The sequence below is a fragment of the Podarcis cretensis genome, assembly GCF_951804945.1.
Source record: "Podarcis cretensis genome assembly, chromosome: 5".
In the NCBI taxonomy this organism is placed as follows: Eukaryota; Metazoa; Chordata; class Lepidosauria; order Squamata; family Lacertidae; genus Podarcis; species Podarcis cretensis.
The window spans coordinates 70,350,497-70,372,318 of record NC_137174.1 but is presented as its reverse complement, the minus strand read 5'-3'; positions in this window follow the sequence as shown (position 1 = coordinate 70,372,318).

Genomic DNA, 21,822 nt, shown 5'->3' with positions numbered 1-21,822 from the left:
TTTATAGACTGTGCATGTGGATATGATATGACGGCCATCTTCAAATATCTGAAGGACTGTCACATGGAAGGTGGGAGCAAGCTTGTTTTCTGTTGTTCCAGGGGATCAGATCCAAACCAATGGATTCAAATTGCAAAAAATGAGATTCCACCTAAACATTAGGAAAAACTCTTTTTTTTTTACAGTGATAACTGCTTGACAATGAAACAGACTACCCTGGAAGATGATGGACTCGCCTTTATTTGAGGTTTTTAAACAGAGGTTAGATGGTCATCTCTCAGAGGTTCTTTAGCTCTGATTTTTGCATGGCTGGAGATTGGACTAGATGTCCCTAGGAAATTAGAATAAAATGGCCTGAGCAGTTAATTCCATTCTTTTCCCATCTCAGTTAATCACAGAACTGTTCCATCCTCTGTGTGTGTGGTGTGTGTGTGTGTAATATCTATTTTACTGATTTTCAAAAATCCAAACATACAAAAAAAAAAAAAACAATTCAAAATCCAAATATCGAGATTACTCTGAATATCCTGACTCCCCCCCCCCATCCATTCCATGGGTCCTTTTGATTCTATTTTCAACTGAATATCAACACTTCTCCTTTTTTACATCTTCCTAAGTTATTTATATGTTCTGTTACATTACAAGTGTATTTAAAATCCTGCTAATGTTTTGACCTGCTTGCAATGATTTTGTATATACCGTCCCATCAGTGGCGTAGCGTGGGGGGTGCAGGGGGGGCCAGCCGCACCAGGCGCAACATCTGGGGTTAGGGCAAATCCACGGGTTAGGGGGCGCAAATTACTTGCCTTGCCCCGGGTGCTGACAACCCACGCTACGCCACTGCGTCCCATTCTTTTTTAAAAATTTCTTGTCTTCTTGATTCATGAGTGGATTTTAAGTGGATTTTGTTCACAAGATGTGCACTTTTAAATGTAAAGTGCACATTTTCCTATGCTTTTCAGTGCATTCATCCATAAAATGTGCTGTCCCCCCCCCCCCCCCCCGCACACCTTTTCACACAAAAACTGCACTAGGAATACAGGGAGATGCATAATCGTACTGTGATTTGTGTTCTGATCCACAAGCAAGCTCTAGCGCATCAGATAAGGTTGGTTGGTCTACTGCAAAAAGCGGAACAAATGAATTCTTCTTGATCCCTAATCCCATAATGGCAATCATCACAGAAATGATCCTTACATTTAAAAAGAAAAGAAAATTATATGAGTGGATCCCATTTCAGGAAAGAGAGAGCCAGTATTTTATTAAGTTTAGGAAACACAGTCCTAAATATAGTAGGGAACCAGCAGCTGCATGTCACAGATTTTAATTAAAATTAAAGCTATCCAAGTCTTAAAATACCTGAGCATATGGGCCAGCAGAGTGATTCAGTACATTGGCAAGGATATTAACATCTCCTTTCTAGGCATGGTGGAATGGAGCCAATATTTTTAAACTAGATGCTCCTTCAAAGCATTTCCCATTGGCTGCAAGTTCCCCTCAGGACTTGAACATCTCAGTCTTGACAGTTTGGTGAATTCTACCAGGCTGATGGAGGAAGATCCCAGTTATAGAAGGTTGGTTCTAAACTGCAATACAGGATTTGTGACATATGACAGGTAAACTCAGTGCTGTATCCTGAAATAGAGTTATATATACTCTTAAGTTATGTCAACTAAAGTACTCATACACCTGCCCATATCCCATTTTCCTCTTTCACCCTTCTCCACACGTTTGTCAACTTCAAACTCCATCAGCTGTTTTTCTACTCTCAGTCTCATGCTGTTTTTGATCACTCTCTCATCCTGCACATTCAGCTATCATTTCTGTCTGGGAATCCTTCACATTACACCACGCCTCATGAGCAGAGGAAATCACATATATAGCTACAGACCAAGCTTGCTTCTCCTACCAGGCTCCTAAAAACTTTGAAATGCATCACATGGGAAATGAAGACATTTCTGTATGTTTCTAGGTCCACATCTATAGGACATAAAAGTGAGCAGAAGAGTCCAAGTAAATGTGGATGCACTTGAATAAACACTGAGTTCTTCTCACAAAGTTCCCTGGCATATGCTTCAATTGTGCCATTGTTCTAACCATAGCTGTGGCACATTTCCTCCTGTGCAACTGGAGAAGAATAAATAACATTATTAGAAAACATAACCCTGATTATATTGTCTAATCAAGAGATCAGTGGCAATGTTAAATGATTCCCATGCATGACTACCAAGAGAAGCAAAAATCCACATGATTGTTTCCTTCCCAAGCCATACAGTCCAAGGGTTGATCAGGAGGCTTATAATGGAACAGGAAGACATGTGTACCACATTTACACATTATATTTTCAGAAGGATATAGGCCTGGGAACTGTTCGTAACAATGATCAGATGGATGGAAATGTAGTCTGTGAATTGTCTCTAAGTCCATGCTTAGAACACCAGAGGAGCTATGCATTTGCGAAAACAAGAAGAATGCTGTTGTGTAAATTGTGATGGGATTCTTGAAATTAAAGAAAGGTTCGATTCAGCTGCAACAATGAAATATGAGAACAAGCAAGCATAAGCCTAACAACTGCACGCTTCTCCCACCCTCAGAGGATGGTTAAGTTATCACATTGGTATCTTACTCACCTTCCAAAGTAGCTCTGGCTCTCATTTTCCAAATAGAAAGTTACTCCATTTTATCCTCACAGTGTGGTAGGTTAAGTTGAGAGATTATGGTTCACCTAATACACCCCCCCTTTCCCTCCATCTCTCTCCAAACCTTTCCCAACACTATTGATTAAAGCATGCTGGATCCCAGTTAAACAGGAAGATGATCTACTAGCAGCCCAGCAGCATGAATTCTTCAAAGGGAAGAATGGGTTAACATAACATCAAGAAGCAGTTATTTCCCAGGCAGCACGCCTCCTGAAACTCTAGATGTGTAATGGCTCCCTTCCCCTCTCCACTTTCCCCCCTTCCCCATCCCTCAAGGCATCCTCGCAAACTCAGCAACATGAAACACCAGAGTCTGCTGCCTTCGTTTGGCTACTTGCCCTGTGGTCTGCCGTAAGACAGGGTGATTCAGCCCCAGGCTAGGAAATGTAAAACAGCCTTAAAACTTGGATGCTGGGGTATAATGGTGGCAGAAAAGATATTTCCCTCCTATTATAGACACAATATATCTAATCACATAATAGCTGGTGTGTGGTGTTTGGCAGACGTCCCAGAATAAGAGACAGGGCTGATCAATATGAAACATTCAAGAGGAAATGGAGCCAACAGAATGGGATAAGATGGGAATTGTGATGGGCTCTATCTTAAGTAACAGTGTGTATTTTAAATATTGTGAGAGCAGGACTCATTATGCTTCAGCAAATGTGCAAAGGGATATTTCTGCTCTTATCCTATGTAAATTAAAGTTGAAACTGCTCCCAGTTTCTCGTGGATTTCTTTCCTTTTTTCCAGCAGTGCAGCAAAATGCCTCCTCTTTTCAAAAAATGTTCAACAATTTTTATAGTGCACAAATGTTCTTTTGTTCACTTACATTGGTCATACTTGCTCTCAGCTCTCAGTTTCCCCCCTTCATCCTCACTGACATCATTATATGGACAAACCAGAATGGCTAGGTAACACTGTGATTCCTTCCTGTACTTTTGCCCAAGCAGGCGCATTATGTGACCTAGGAGAGCAGCAAAATAACCAGACTGTACAATGGAGATGGGATAAATTCAGGCCAAATCTTTACTGACAGCAGCAGGCAGGCAGGGCAAGGGTTGGCCCAGCATTGGGTCCCAGGATCAGTTCATCATTCCACAAGCCCCATATTGATGCAATGGATCTGCTGGGTTTGGATCACTCCAAACCTATACAATGGGAGTCAGTGTTGAACCTTGCCATGGTGCAAGCCAAGCAAGCAAGGTCTCCCTGGGGGACCAGGGTGCAGATTCCAACCAGGAAGATACCGAACCCAAACTTGGGTTTGCCATGGTCAATCCTCCACTCAGACCCCTTATGGGGACTCCCCTATACTAGGTTGATCCTGACCTATGCCATTTCGGTCCTCATACAGACAACGTTCTTCACCTAACAAAGAAAAACCATAATTTCACTCACGGAAAGGCGGAAAAACCCCCAACCAAATGCCAATCAGGTTGAGAGGGGAAAAAATCATTTCTGTCAACCAGTGACCCAAAATTGCTCACTGAAGGCTCTAACCTGAGGGCAGGCAGGAAGCTCTCAAAGCAAAATAGCTGTGAGCTCCAGGGGAAGCAGCCTTATATAGGCTTCCCCTCCCTTCTGCTGCAAGGGCTCATGGGATAGCCTTTTCCCATGAGTCCATCACACAGAGAAGATACTGAGCAAAAAACCTCTATGGGCCACAGCCCCGCTGGGTAAAGGCTTTGCGTGCTTTTTGGGCATGGGATGGGGATTCTTTTTGCTCTTTTCACTAAGATCAAGTATGTACACTGAAATATTCCTGATTGGGTCCACCAGTATGGCTAATCCAGGATGAAGCATGAAGCAGCAGTCATGGGTGTGGAGGGTAAAATAACATCAATCAGCACTTGGAAGAAGGAAATATTATAAAAGCTAAGGGTCTGCTTATACAACATGGTAGGGAGAGCCCATAATCTTTCCTTTTTTGTTGTGGTTTCAAAAAGTGCAACTGGTTTTTAAATTGCGGAAATAGCACTCTGGGCTTTGGTGGTGAGCATATTTTCCCCATGTCTTTCTTGAAATAGATTATGTCCTGAAGCTGCAATTAGCTTTGCAGGAGGGGAAAAGAGATATGGATACTTTCCAGCCCCCGTTTCTTCCATAGCAGATTGTAGTGTTGAGAAGGAAAGTGACTGAGGTGAGTGAAAAAAAACTATTGCATGGTGCAATAGAAAGCAACCTTAAACCAAGTCAGGCTATCAATCCATGATAAATATAATATATTAACAGAGTTGTTGCAGGGATTTCAGAGTGACTTTTTCATTCAGAAATAACTGGGAATCAGCTTTCTTTCTTATTCCCAAGCATCAGCCTGCCTTGATCATGCTTGTGGCGGCAGCCAGGAACTACAATTTGCTCCCCCATCCCCACCCAGCAACACTTGCTGCTTAGTGCTAACAAGGAAGTAGGATGTGACATTCAAAGGGAATATTTTTTGAATGCATATTAATTGAACAAGCATATATTCACAGAAGCATTCCAAAACTTGCTGCAACATATGTATTAATTTGTGATATGGGTAAATAAATGACAACTCCAGGAAGAAGAAAAAGCTCCAGTGAGATTAATCAGTGAGTCAAAATGGATGTTTATAACCACAAAATCAAATTAGTTTTAATGTAATGCTCTCAAGATGGAAATAATAATAGTCACGCCAGTTTAGTGGGAGATATAGGAAACATAAAATAAACCAGGATTATTTAATTTGAAGAATGTTGTTGTCAAGTAACAGTTCCTGAGATTTTTGACGGCTACAATGTGTTTTTATTGGCATTCATGTCTGATTAAAAAACCAGAATGTCTTTTGATTTTCTTTCAAATTGAGGCTCCCCATGATATGTTTCAAACTCCTCTGAGGCCTCATTTCATGCTTCTGAATACCTTTGAATACCACTTGCTTGTGAACTATCCATATCATATCTTGCTTGTGGGCTTCTCGTAGGCATTGGGTTGACTGCTATGTGAATAGTATTCTAAACTAAGTGGATGTTTGTTCTGATCTAGGAGGCTTCTTCTTAAGCTTTTTTGCATGCTTATGCCAAAGGAAGTCCAATTTAGTCCCAGTTAAGTACAGGTCAATTGCAAGATGATAGGCTCCATTAGAAACTAACATTTGATAAATGGCTTGTCATGTGTGCGAGACCTTTTGTTTAAAGGAGGATAGCTAGATTCCTACTTGTTTGTATGGAGAGTAATGTCTCATAATGTCTCAATTCTATATATAGTAAGTGCTTTGGAATTTTAGGCATTGTCACCATGTTACATACAACAAGTGCTGTCCCCCAAATTGGAACAAAAGTTTCCCTCTTCTGAAGTATCCTGATTGTTTTAAAGCCAGGAGTTCTGGGGACGTGTGACTCCTTTCTTCCCATGGGAAGTATACCTGTAGTTTACTCTCACATTTCCCTTGGGGAAAATAAGTTCTCCAGTATGCCTGCTTTAAAAGAAAACCATCCTTGTTATGCAAACAAGTGAAACCATGGACTTCTACATTGCATTTCATTGGTTTGGGGTTTGAACCTGCGACTCCCTAGAGAGCATTATGCATGCGCAGAGCCTCATATTTCAATTTACCCTTGAGAGATTACAACTCAGCTTGGTGTAATTACAACAATAGTAACAAGTGATAAAATAACTATCCAAACACCACATGCAACTTTTTAGGATTTAATCCGAAACTATAAATGTTGTCTGGAGACATATTAAAACAACATGAACACAATTCCACTACTCTAGGAACCCAAATGCTTGCTGCTTTTACTAGTGTCACTTAGCCTCATTAGTTCCTTCAGCTAGATCCCCAGGTTTCTACTTTTGCTCAGTTAGCATGATAAATAGATTTATAAAAGGATAATGCTACTGTACAATGTTTTGTCTGGAATATTCAACTATGCGAGACACAGTGGGCAGACTGAGTAATGCAGTGGAGATGCTCAGAAGAGTTTCTACCAGTGCCTATCATGCAACTGCCAATTCAGATGTTCCTCAGCAAGGCGCATAGCACAAACTGTACCATTTGGCACATGCACATGTTTGGAAGCATGCCAAATAAAAGAAAGGGTGGACCATATCCTACATTTGGATATACTACAATTTGAAGAGGCTTCTTGTAATAGACATAGATAAGAGCTACAGATATAAGATTAGATTAAAATGTAGTGAATGGTCTCTATAGATACAGAATGAACCCTTTTCAAATGAAGCTGCTTCTATTTATTTCTCATAGGACATGAATTATTGACATATCAAATCAATGGTGACAATGATAAACTGGAGAGTATAGTGGCATTTATCACAGACCTTTGACTGTCTTAAACTGTAGTGTGGTCATCATACCTGAACTCCAGTCACTAATTTATTTTCCCTACACATAGCCCCATCTTATGACAGCTGGTGGGTGTCAAGGTTACGAGAAGGAGAGGCAGGGGACATTAAATTATGGGACATAGAGATAAAAGGAAAGTAATCATGTCCATCACAATGAATGGCTCATTTCCCAACATTGTTAGTTGATCTGGGACAGTCACCTTAAAAAGCTATAGGCCTGGGTAAGAGTTAAATAATTTACACAAATAAATCTATCTAGTATTAATAGCACTTGCCATACTGACACTTGGACTATATTTTTTTTTCCCTTTTCCTCCAAGACATTCAATCCCTTATCCTAGCCACCTGCTTTTATAATGGGAATAAGGGAAAATAATTACAATTAGTTTTTAAGGGTTTCATTAATACCTCTGGAAAAATTACAATGAATATGCATAGGGAGAAATATTAATTTAAGAAGGAAAGCAATTAATGCTTCGGGTTTCATTCTTTTTTCTTTATGAAATGAGGGTTCATACTGAACCTCTTAGTATGTTGTTTGGATTCCTTCCTTCTGTTCTTCAGGTAATTTGAGACCTCCCAGGGAACGGCAATGCAATATCTCACATCCTGACACATGACATTGTGAACAGCTCAGAATTTGGAATAGGTGAACACTTTGAGCAAATGAAGTTCTATTTGTTGTCTGCTTATACACACTGGAAAGTTAACACAGGAAGGATTCCTTCCAGTAGCACCTCAAAGACCAACTAAGTCAGTTCTTGGTATGAGCTTTCGTGTGCATGCACACTTCTTCAGATACACAGTATCTGCATGCACACGAAAGCTCATACCAAGAACTGACTTAGTTGGTCTTTAAGGTGCTACTGGAAGGAATTTTTTTGTTTTGACTATGGCAGACCAACACGGCTACCTATCTGTAACAGGAAGGATGTTTAGAATGTAAGGTGTTCTTTTTTTAAAAAAAGAAAGAAAGAAAAATACAGTGGTATCTCGGGTTACATACGCTTCAGGTTACAGACTCCGCTAACCCAGAAATATTACCTCGGGTTAAGAACTTTGCTTCAGGATGAGAACAGAAATCGTGCTCCAGTGGCATGGCAGCAGTAGGAGGTCCCATTAGCTAAAGTGGTGCTTCAGGTTAAGAACAGTTTCAGGTTAAGTACAGACCTCCAGAACAAATTAAGTACTTAACCTGAGGTACCACTGTTTTGCTATCTACAAAAGTGTGAAGGAGAGCCAAAAGAGGAATAGGAATGCTTAAGCACTATGCATAACCCCTGTTGGGCTAAGACCCGAAGCGACCCTGTCTCTCCATGACCACCAACAAAGTTATGTCCACCATTTATTTTTTGATTACTACAAGTTGAGAGCAAAGTCCTCCTTTAGACACTACAAAAGTCAAAGTGTGTTAGAGGTGTGGGGGCCATGTGCAGTGTTCCACTCTGTCTTTGCAGTGTTCAGTAGCAGTATTTGCTTTGCAGTGTTTAGAGCTCTAAAGGGGACTTTTCTATATGCCTAGGTCTGCTGACAAGCATCTCTACTATTGGTGATTCTGTGTTATCAGTGTTCCTAATTGCAGGGAAGTTTATAAAAATCTTCCAGCAAACACAGTTACAAGCCCCTTCAGACCTTGCTGCTGCTGAATTGGGGGTTGAAGGGCTGGGACCGGCCTAACTTTAGTAGGTAAAAGACCCCTGCATGGTTAAGTCCAGTCAGAGGCGACTATGGGGTTGCAGCACTCATCTCTCTTTCAGGCCAAGGGAGCCGGTGTTTGTCCACAGGCAGATTTCCGGGTCATGTGGCCAGCATGACTAAACCGCTTCTGGCGCAATGGAACACCATGACAGAAGCCAGAGTGCACGGAAACGCCGTTTACCTTCCCGTCGCAGCAGTACCTATTTATCTACTTGCACTGATGTGCTTTCAAACTGCTAGGTTGGCAGGAGCTGGGATGGGGAGCTCACCCTGTCGCGGGGATTCGAACCACCAACCTTCTGATTGGAAAGCCCAAGAGGCTTGGTGGTTTAGACCTGATGAAGGCTTGAGTCACATTAACTTTGATTGCTTCTCTGGTTCTTTTCAGTGGATGATGTTTTCATATGCTCCTCATAATAATTCATGTTTGTGTGTGTGCGTGTACACGTTTGGTGAACACACACATTTTATAAAAACATTTGCACTCCTCCTTTTCTCTGTGCTATTATTATGCCTACCAACCCACTAAAGTACCTTTTGAAATGTGTAACAACAAAAGCTTATGCCACAATAATGTTTGCTAGTCTCTAAGGCGCAATAAAACTGTTGGATCAACAGACTAAGAAAGCCAACTCTCTGCAATTTGTTACAAGGACAAATTGTCTATTATCTTCTATATTACACAATCAGAAAGGCACAAGGACTTCAAGATGTGTTGCTGGTTGAGGCAGTTGTGGTTCTATATAATAGCTATTCATACCAGAAGCTGAAGGTCAGTTCTGCAAACTAATTGCTATATCTTTCTTACATAAGCAAAATATGTGTATGTTGAAATAATAATAATAATAATAATAATAATAATAATAATAATAATAATAATTTATTTGTACCCCGCCCATCTGGCTGGGTTTCACCAGCCACTCTGGGCGGCTTCCAACAAAGATGAAAAATACACTAAAATGTCACATATTAAAAACTTCCCTGAACAGGGCTGCCTTCAGATGTCTTCTGAATGTCAGGTAGTTGTTTATCGTTTTGACATCTGATGGGAGGGTGTTCCACAGGGTGGGTGCCACTACCGAGAAGGCCCTCTGCCTGGTTCCCTGTAACTTGGCCTCTCGCAGTGAGGGAACCGCCAGAAGGCCCTCCGAGCTGGACCTCAGTGTCTGGGCAGAACGATGGGGGAGGAGACGCTCCTTCAGATATACTGGACCGAGGCCGTTTAGGGCTTTAAAGGTCAGCATCAACACTTTGAATTGTGCTTGGAAACGTACTGGGAGCCAATGTAGGTCTTTCAAGACCAGTGTTATATCGTCTCGGCAGCTGCTCCCAGTTACCAGTCTAGCTGCCGCATTCTGGATTAGTTGTAGTTTCCGGGTCACCTTCAAAGGTAGCCCCACGTAGAGCGCATTGCAGTCATCCAAGCGGGAGATAACCAGAGCATGCACCACTCTGGCGAGACAGTCTGCAGGCAGATAGCCTACGTACCAGATGGAGCTGGTAAACAGCTGCCCTGGATACAGATTTGACCTGTGAGTCCAAAATAACTCCCAGGCTGCGCACCTGGTCCTTCAGGGGCACAGTTACCCCATTCAGGACCAGGGAATCCTCCACACCTGCCTGCCTCCTGAGATCATCAACCAGTACGACCAAGGCAGTTTCAGTCCCATGATGAGGCCTGCATCCCAACTGGAAGGGATCCAAATGGTCCGCTTCTTCCAGGCGTGCCTGGAGTTGTTCAGCAACCACTCGCTCAATCACCTTGCCCAAGAATGGAAGATTTGAGACTGGGCAATAATTGGCCATTGTGGCCGCATCTAAAGATGGTTTTTTAAGAAGCGGTTTAATAACCGCCTCTTTCAGCGGGTCTGGGAAGGGTCCCTCACGGAGGGAAGCATTCACCACCCCACGAAGCCCATCGCCCAGTCCTTCCCGGCTAGCTTTTATAAGCCAGGATGGGCAAGGATCCAGGAGACAGGTGGTTGGCTTCACTCGTCCAAGCAGCCTGTCCACATCCTCGGAGGTAACAGATTGGAATTGATCCCACACAACTTGACTAGACAGGACTCTAGCACTCTCCCGCCCTGGCCCTGCTCCCACGGTGGAGTCTACTTCTTCCTGAATCTGAGCGATTTTATCTGCAAAAAACTTTGTGAAATCATTGCAGGAGATCATGTGGCCCGTACTGGGCCCCGATGTCGCAGGTGGTTCCGCTAAATTGTGAACCACCTGAAAAAGTCTCCTGCTGCTGTTTTCTGCAGATGCAATAGAGGCAGCGAAGAAAGTCTTCTTCGCTGTCGGTATCGCCACTTGGTAGGCCCGACGTTGAGCTCTAACCTGTGTCCAGTCAGATTCAGAATGAGTTATCCACCACCGGCGCTCTAGCCGTCTCAACGATTGTTTCATTGCCCTCAGATCCGTGGAAAACCACGGGGCTGCCCGTGCTCCATGCAATCGGAGAGGGTGCTTCGGAGCCAAACAGTCGATAGCCCTGCTTAACTCCACATTCCAGCGGGCCACCAGGGAATCAGCTGAAAGGCCATCAACATGGGATAAAGCATCCCCTACCACTCTCTGGAAACCATTTGGATCCATTAAGTGGTGGGGGCGGACCATCCGAATTGGTCCCACCTCCCTGCAGAGGGGATGGGTCGCAGAGAAGTCCAGTTGCACCAGGAAGTGATCTGACCATGGCACTTCTTTCGTTTCGCTTTTGCTTAGTGTCAGATCACCAACATCCATAGAGGTAAACACCAGGTCCAATGCATGTCCGCGGCTATGGGTTGGGCCAGACTTATTCAGGTACAGCCCCATGGAGGCCATGCTTTTCACGAAGTCCCGAGCAGCCCCTTTTAAGGTCGTGTCGGCATGGATGTTAAAATCCCCTAGGACAACCAAGCTAGGTGTCTCCAGAAGAACATCCGCCACAACCTGAAGCAGCTCGGGCAGGGAATCCTTGGTGCAGCAGGGAGGTCGGTACACCAAAAGGAATCCTGTCCTGCCCCTATTGCCCAACTTCCAGAACATGCACTTGGAAAACTGGGTCTTCCCAATAGGACACCTGGTGCAAACTAATGACTTCCTAAAAATCACTGCAACCCCCCTCCCCGCCCACATAACCTGGGTTGCTGTGCGTAAGAAAAACCTGGTGGACAAGCAGCGGCAAGGACAGGCCCATCTGCTTCATCCAACCAAGTCTCTGTTACACATGCCAGGTCAAGTCCTCCATCCATGATCAAGTCATGGATGGCAGTGGTCTTATGAATCATTGACCTGGCATTGCACAGCAGCACCTTCAGGTCATGTGGGTATCCCTTGCTGATTCTAGTATCCATCCGGTCAGGACCAGACCCGGAGGCAGGGATAGTCCTCAGACAACGACTAAACCTGCCTCCTCTGTAATGACATGATCTGGTCTTAGCGTAACTCCTCCTCCTACCCGTGATCACTGAGATCGGTTGTCCCAGTGCATCCCCCCCTGTGGAACATGCCCCAGCCATTTAGTTGGCTGGGACCTACTTCCCGGCAGCCCTGACCCCTCCCCTTAAGAACAAAATAACAACTTAAAAAACAACAACAAAACCAGTAAAACAGTACAAACAAAAAACAGTAAAAATTACAAAAAACATAAAATCAAACAATTTCCCAGGCCCAATAAACATCCATCCCACCCCCACCCCCCCACATACAAAAAATTCAAAAGAAAAATTTTAAAACATTTTAAAAGCACTCTGCACCCCTCCAGCAGTAACAGCAACTGTCCTAGTGAGGCCCGTCAGGCCCTGCCCTGGGCCAGGTGGTAAGTGGCAGGAAGGAGCAGGGCCCTCAGACACTCACACAGGAGAGTCCTCCTGGGCAGCAGAGCGCAGCAGTCCCTGTGAGGCTTCAGGCCCTGCCCTGGGCCAGGTAGGTGGTAAGCGGCAAGAGCAGGGCCCTCAGACACTCACACAGGAGAGTCAATAGCCAATAAGTTATTAGCCAATAAGTTTAATAAATTTAACAACAATGAAAGAAGCAGAAAAACATTTACCCCTTGTTAAATGTTGGAATTTGTCCAAGCTAGCCAGTCAGCACATTTTTTTAAAAGTATGGTCTAGCCCTATTAATAACTGAGCTACAGAAAACCTGATGTCCCGTTGTTCTCCAATAAATTTTATGATGCCAATTTGTTTAAAAACATTGATAGCCCTTGTTAATTGAAAAAACAATGAAAAACGTTTACTAGATGCAGAAATAAGAGAGTGGAGTTTTGCGACTTTCTTACTTCTCGTACAAAAGCTTGCCATTCACCTTGCCTGGCATTTACATCTGGGAACATGACTAATGCACCGACTTAGCCACCTTGTGATCTCCAAATTGCTGCAAGTTAGAAGACCATTTCAGTGGAAGGATGCCTTAGTCATGCAGAAAGAATGTCAGTTCATTGTGACTCCTTGAACACACACACACACACACACACACACACTCCTTTGTTTTCGAAATGCCAAATTTGTGACTTTACAAAATGACTTGGCAGTTTTGCTGTATCGATAAAATATGGAAGGTTTGCATTTACACCATTTGACCTGCACTTTCTGGAAGTGCAAGTTTGTGGGAGGGACAAGTAGCAGCCAGCAGGGCAGCATGGACCAGCCTGTTTTGCTGACCTGGTTTCTTAATGTCAAGCATTGCCGCTGGCTATTGAGGGAGGGAGGGAGGGAGGGAGGGACACAGCAGCTGGGACCTCAGCATGGTGCAGCTGCAATAGCCTCAGATTCACTCTGTTGCTGTGCCCACACCGTGCCGAGCACCCCACTGGCTCCCCATCTCCCTTCTTGGTAACTGGAAACTATGTGTGGCATTGAGAAGTCAGGTGAGCAACACAGCCACTTTCCTTTGCCTGGTGGCTGCTACCTTGCTGTCTTCCTTGATTTAATAATGCCATCAAAGTATGATATCTTTCTATTCAATATGGTGTGGATTTGGACTAAAATAATTGAATTTAGGTCTCACTGGGGTCATTAGAACGTGTTGATAAGGATATAGTTTAAATCCCATTTATTTTAATGGGATTCAACTAACTTAGGCCCTATCTGCCATATATATATTTAAGGCAACATCATGCCACTTTAAACAGCCATGGGTTCCCCTAGAGAATCCTGGGAACTGTGCTGAGTCCTGTTAGGAGATCCTATTCCCATAACAAAGCCACAATTCCCGAAGTTTCATTAATTACCATCCATCACTCTTTCTAGGGTGCTCCGGGAATTGTTTTTTTAAAAGAAACTATTATTTTATTAATTTTCCAAAAACAACAAAAATAAAAACAAGAACAATACATATTCAAACATAAAAAGAAAGGAAAAGAGTTGACTTCCCCTAGTCCTTTCCCTGGTTCCATTGTTTATCATCATACGGCATGTCCATTTTAAATTGAAAAGTCATTGAAATTACTTATTCTCCATTTATAATGTCATTACAAGTATTTTTAAAATCCTGCTAATGTATTAACCTGTGTACGTTGCTTCTGTATATGTTCAATAAAGTCCTTCCAATCTTCTTTAAATTCATTGTCATCTCTTCCTCTTTATTTCAATGTTATTTTGGCCATTTCAGCATATTCCATTAATTTCACTTGCCAATCTTCTTTAACTGGAACACCTTCTTCTTTCAGGATGCTCCAGCAATTGTAGCCCTGTGAAGGGAATACAGGTCTCTCAACAACTTTCAGCACCTGCAGCAAACTAGAGTGGTGTGATGCTGCTTTAACACTATAGTGCCAATTTGTCTTAGTATGGATTCCACCCTCTGTGAACAGTGGCGGCACCATCACATATCAATCTTAAATGATATATTGGGATTATGCCCACACTATTTGCATCCCATACTCATGACATATTTAGTGCTTCTATTTCTGCTTAAGCACATTCTTTGTCATCTGTACCTTGATTAAATATTTCCACTGTGGCTTTTTAAATTAATTAATATTAATATTTAAAAATATTCTCCTAAGTGTGCAATATGCCAATTTTTATAGCATTTGGATACATTAATTTGTTCTAGTTCAGCTTCCGGTTACTCATCTAAACTCAAAAGTCCTCTTGATATAGTTACTATATTATATGATGCTGAGCTATTATATTTAAAAATTAGAATGTCATATATTTTCTAAGATTCTCAAATGCTTTGACTATATGCATAGATATTTCTCTGTTATTTTATGTATTTGCTTTTTCCCCTTGCACATTGCCAGTTGGCATTGGTTAAAAAGTCATGATACCTCATAGGTAGCTCAAATATGATTAGAGACCATACCTACAGTTGACAGGATTAATCACAGGAATGTATTTGAAGTCTCTTACATTATTCAGATCAGCTCCAGGCACAGTAAGAACTTGCACTATATGTAAAGAGACAAGAATCTTTGCTAACATTATCACAAAAAAAATGGATAAGTTTATGTCAAGGATGAATCCATTCAAGAAATGGGATCCTTTTCTGCAGCCGGGAAATACTTTGACAGCAAGTATTCAATCCAAAGTTGTGCCAAAATCTTTGTTAGATCTAAATTATCTTCATTATATGAAAACAGATTATCAAAAATAATTAATTCACTTTATCATCACCATCAATTATTTACCACCCATGGAACTATATGGAAACTGAACACCTTTCTATCCATATGTTAAGGATAATTCCTAGGGAAAAAAATCATACTTACACAACCAGGCCTAGTCTCTGCCCATACACTTATGTTACATGTGATTTGGGCCATCAAATGAATATGAACAGCATCTACTATTCCTAAAGTTTTTCTTTCCTAGCCATCATGAATTTGAGGCTCGCTTGCCCTATATGTGATTGTTTGCATCACATCATGTAAATATTTGCAAGTAGTTTCCACACATAGCATAAATGCATGAATCCTTTTAGACCTACAGATTTGCTGTAGAATCAACACTTGGATTGGGGATAGGATCATGCCCACTGTCCCCTCCACTAACTTCCATGAGTTGACTGACTTTATTTGCATACAGAGAGAGAGGCCAAGCAAGGCAAAGCAAGTTATGATCCTCTTTGTGCAGTGTCTCTGTGCACAGTTTGAAGCTCTGAAGAGGGCTGTTCAGCCAAACTGTTCTGAGAATGCTCTCAGATTGAATTTTTCTTTTACAAGATCTATTTTTGCTTTGAAGACCTGGTAGAAATAGCAAACTGATATGGCAGAAAGTCTAGTCTTTAAACATCTGCACAGAATCATGTATGTAGTCCTCCATATTCATCCTTCAGAATTGTTCTACAATGACAGAAATGCTGATATTCTGACTGAACAAGTCAATGGGCAGTTCCAAATGTCATGTTCCAGAGAGGCTCTGGGTAATATTTTACAACAGAATATGTGCCTAGCTATGTTTCTGGAGTCCTGAAGAAACAGAAAGCCTGTTGACTGCATTTTACACTTCAGACCAGTGGAGGCTGGTCCATTAGGACAAAGGAGGCACTGCCTCACCAACTTCAGTCTGACTTCACCCTGACTTCTTTCTTACATCCAGTTCAGGAGAGTGGCAATGTCTGCCATCTTTCTTCTTCATCTCAATGTTTACCTTGGAGAACTCAGCAATGAGGGGAATGGGGGCAAAACTAGAATTAGTTGATTGTCATTGGCTCTGGCTCAGCCTACTCCTGGGTTCTTTGCTTTCCACCCCAGCCACCACTGCTCCAAAATATATACTGGCATGGGCACACCCATATACATATGCTGTAGAATATAATATCTAGCAATTTATACCAATCTGCACCAGGGAATAAGTGAAACATGTCAGCTATATAATGGCCATTAGATTCTAGTTTTGTTTTATCAGTGGCCTGAATTGCATCCTAATGGCACATTTCTCTATTTCTCTGCATGCACACATAAACTGCATACTTTAAGCCTGCCATCTTCCAAGTACATACTGTATATATGTAGCACATAAATCACACCACACAGTTTGCAACATTTTATCTCAGTGTAGTGCTACCTGTATAGGAAACAATATTTGCAAAATAGTACAGTTACCCCAGAATGATGTGTTATCACTGTGGTGTGTGATGTTTTTATTATTATTATTATTATTATTATTATTATTATTATTATTATTATTATCAACTTTACATGTAATGGCTTTAGGTGATATCTATATCAATATCTCTGAGTTCAAAGGGTTAAGTGCAGCCTGATGCTTATTTTGTTTTGTGTTTCCTTCCTCCAGCTTTTCCTTTGGGACTGACTGGTGCTTTTTCAACTTGATTGGAAGGGAATGCAGTGAGTCATTCATGTAAAAACCATGGGATACTGGATAGTAAAACATTAAGGTGTTCACGCCGTAAGCATATTTAACATGAGAGTATGCCGAACACAGTGTGAAATAGTTCTTAATGTGTTTAGGATGATTAATTCTTTTTGCCACTCCACTTCATTTGAGTTTTTAATTGTTACACAAGCTGCTTCTTGGGGAGACTGTAGCTCTGGAGAGCAGCTCTAATGTAGCAACATTCTAATACAGCAGCAACCACCCTCTTACCAAATCTGCAGTCACATCCCATACACTACCAAGAAAATAAAACTGAAACAGTTTAACCCACAGTTGGTTGTGGAAGACATTCTCTATCCATATGTATACAATTTTACGTAGGGTTACCAGATGTCCCCGGTTCCCAGGGACAGTCCCCAAATTTGCAAATCTGTCCCCAGACAAATTCCATCCCCAGAATGTCCCCAGATTTGCAAATCTGTCCCCGGGAAATGTGGCAGCGGCAGCCTCAGCAGCCCGGAGCCAGCCTGGTAGTGCAGTTGGCTCTGGCTGGCTTCAGGAGCTGCTCACTGCTGCCGCCACTGCCGAAGGGGAACCGGGGACGTCCAATGGTACAGATCTCCTGCCCCCTTCCCCCTTTGTTTTGACAGATTGGGGGAGGTTCAGGAGTTGTGGATGGGCGGCGGCTGCCCAGGAGGGGCGCAAGGCGCACGGTTTCTCTGTCAGGCAAGGTGCAAAGCCCTTCATTCAAAACAAAGGGGGAAGCAGGCAGGAAATTGGGGAGGCTAGGGAGTCATAGGCGGGTGGCACTCGCTTACCCAGTTTTTAAAAAACTCTATGCATTTATGTTTCACAGGGTGCAAAGAAGGGCCTTACACCTTTATACAATATGCATGTGTGCTTGGGCCCAGGGTCTTTTGTCTCACCATCCGCACTACTGACTCCCTGTTGCTACTCAGCTTCAAAAAAAAAAAAGTGTCCCCGGATTCATTGAAAAAAATTGGGTAACCATAAATTGGAGTGGATTTACAGCCTAGTCCTAAACAGACTCTGCTTCTAGGTTTCCTGTAGGTATCTCTTGGCCACTGGGAGAATGGGATGACAATTGCCCTGATCCCTGCACTTGATGACCATTGCCGTGATCCGGCAAGCTGTTCTTATGTTCACCCAGAAGTTAATCCTAATCAATTCAATTGGCCTTATTTCTAAGAAAGTTTTTTTTTAAAATAAATAAATAAATAAATTTTTATTAACCGGCCAATCAAATCAAATTAAATCACATCACATAAATTCCGAATTACAAAGCCAAATTTTAAATTTTTGTTGGGGGGACCCATATTTCAAGATCCGAAGGGGGATTCTGATCATCTTCTTGCTACTGCGTTAATGTCCAAATCAATCCAAATCAGTCCAAACAGGGTTCATAATTCTATCCAGTCTTATCTTGCTGTTTCCACATCACATCTTGTTCATATATTTTCTCTTTTTTCTTTATGATCTCTTCCGATAGTCTCCTTAAGCCAATAAACACCAATAATAATCCTGTGTGAATTTTTCCGTTCTTCCAATCCTCAAATCTATATGGTTTCCATATATCATCGCCTTCATAGATAACAGCGCTCTTTCCATCATTAATTACAGAACTGTCATTCTTAAGTCCCACTGAGGAGTTTCACCCACAATATAAAAACAGCTCTATTTCTCTATTTCTCCTCTCAGACTTAAGTCCTCCGACAGAACTTCCCAATATGGTGACGGCATTTTTAACTGCGTCATTCCAAAGCTCTTATACATTCCACGCTCTTCTTAAAACATGCTTTGGTTCGAAAGTTTATCTCCACACAGCCTTAAATCCACAGCTTAAGTCCTTAAAATGACATTTCTGACTCGTGAGGGGAGGGGATTCTTGTTTAATCACATAAGGAAAGAAAGGAAAGTTTTTCCCTCCTCACCCATCAGTCATTTGCCATACCGTGTCTTGGCGTATCTTCTCATGATTTAATCTTGTCTTGTTTTATCAGAGATCTCTTCTGTCAGCAGTCTTTTACTCCCCCTCCTTCCTTGAAATATGTGCATTCCTTCATTCAAATTGTTTCTTTTGAAGTTGTTGCAGCTAGTGGCACGGATCAGGGACGGCGTCCAGGAGCACCGGAATCCCACAGGAGGGCTTTGTGCCTAGTGCCCCCATCCTCACAAATTTGGGGGTGGTATAGGGCACAGCAGGCAAGGCAGTCCCCCCCACCATCCTGGGGGGGTGTAGGGAGGCTATTTACTCCCATCACAGCCTCCAATTTACCTCGTGTGGGTCGGAGAGATGTTATTGTCAGCCATCTTCCGATGTGCCCCCTAGTGGCGCCCTCTTATTTCTAAGAAAGTTGGCATGGGTTTGCAGCCTCAGAAATATGCACTCGTCAAGTTAGAATGGGAATCAATGCACCATGCTTTCCACTTCTCTGACTGAATGAGGCAATTCTATAAATCCCCCACCTGCTGATGATTGTCCAAGATTCTCTTGAACACCTCCAGTTAAGAATATCATGAAATCTCTGTAGACCTCCTGTAGTCCCCTGGATGAAGTATTTGTATTCTGAGGATGATAGTTGCATGACTTTTTTAGGCCACCGAGAAGGTGACAAGATGGACTCCTAATATGCTAATGCTTCTGAGGAAGTAGGGTTATCTAGAGTTGGTGCTGAGATTAATTACCTCGCACACCCCAATGCCTCCTTCCTCAGAGCCCATGGCCTTGTCTGAGCATGGGCAGCCTAACCCAAAAGCCAAGATAAATTCACATAATCCTATGTTGGTCAAAAAAGGTACTGAATAACTGGAATAGACTATCAGCTAAGGACAATTAGCTATTATATTTTATTCATGCAGTTTCCTCATGCCTTTGATCCCTTTGACATTACAAAGATTGAGGCAGGTCAGGATTTGCAGAAAACAAGCAGAGTCGATGTCATTTTGCCTCATTAAAAGAAGAAATGTTGAATTTCTCAAGCGGCATATTTAGTCATTTGTCTATCACTGTGTCCTAAAGTTCACCAGCATGAATTGAATTCCTGCTGCTCGTTCCAGTCCTGGTTCTGGCCCCCTGCAGCAAGAAGAGAAAACTGATGGGAATCAGGAAGTCCTGAGTACATGACATTCTTCACAATGAGCAAAAATGGCTCATTCAGATGCCTGTCACTGCCACATAGGTCAACACCTCAGTCCAAAAACTCAAACTCTTCACTTTGCTTCTCTGTGGTTTCATCCTGTTTTTATGACACCTCTCAGTAATTCCTTGTATCACTGTACCTAATCCCTGAATTCCAGTTCAGTGGTTGCCTCTGTACATGTACACATAAGATGAAGACAGCAAAATGTAAGTAAAATTAAGAACCCTTTGCATATTTTACAGAGTCCTAGCAGCACAATGCAGAACCCAAACCACCACACATGCACATACAGAACTAGTATCCCATTTCACATAAACTGAGTGTACAAAGGGAAGCATGTTCACCTCGGATGACCTTGGTCCCTGCCCTCAGTTCAGCATATGTATGCATAGACAAAGTGCATGTAATACCTTCCTCTACACAATCCTCAATTCTTCAAGGCTGTTGATTTATGAAGAAGCCCATAGGTCAAAAGCACCTTTCACACTTCCGCTGAGTGCGCCTAGAGCCAAGGAATGTTTTCCTGCTTCCCTTCCATACATTATTGTGTTTTTAATATTCTGTTGGAAGCCACCCAGAGTAGCAGGGAAACTAAGCCAGATGGGTGGGGTATAAACATATTATTATTATTATTATTATTATTATTATTATTATTATTAATTGTATGCATAGAGGGGGGCAAGTGTGAACCCTCATCAATACCAACTGCCAGCAGAACAAAAATACCAAGAAAAAAATGCATTGACAAATCTGTACAAAAGCCTATGATCACTGATTGGAATGCCATTCTACTGCATTCTTTATATCTCTTAGGCTTCATTAGGTGTGGCCCATATATTTTCCTTAGGTGATTTAACAAGCATTTCTGGGCCAACCTCAAGATTACAAGAAATTATTCTCAATTGGAACTTCTGAGGATTATAAACCTCCAATTTTGTGGAACGCAACTTATCCCTTCTATGTTCCTTGCTCAATACAACATAACTGGGAAGCATTTCAAAATATTCATATTAGAAGACTAGGCCTGAATTTTGGAACTCATTCAGAAACATTTGCTTGAGAATGTCCCCCAACCCCAAAAAAATTAGTTTCAACTTTCAGTTTTGGGGCCAGTTGCTTTAGCTCAGTTTGTTAGAGAGTGGTGTTGATAACAACACCAAGGCTGCAGGTTTGATCCCCATAAGTGACAGCTGCATATTTCTGAATTGCCGAGGGTTGAACAAGATGATCCTCAGGATCCCTTCCAACTCTATGATTCTATGATTTAAATAATGGCTACAGGATCTAGCCCACTGTTAACTCCTCCTCTCACTACTTCCTTAGCTCATTTAAAACTCATTCTAAACCATTGTGGTAAGTAAATAACAATAATTAGGGTTGTAACCCTATTAAACACACTTTGACCAGCTAATTAAAATAGTTTTAGATGATGACTATCAGTTAATTTTCATTGACTTCTATAAGGAAAAACAACAAGAACAACATTTCTGAAGGAAGAAGACTTTCACTTTTTTATCTGATATATAAATGCAGCAAGAATAACCTTAGAAAATTGTATTCTATGTGTGAGAGAAGAGAGATGAAGCTTGCCATTCACAAGTTTTATGAGTACTGGTTATTTTTTAATATATATAAAAAACATTTTGCTGAAATATTAATTGAGTT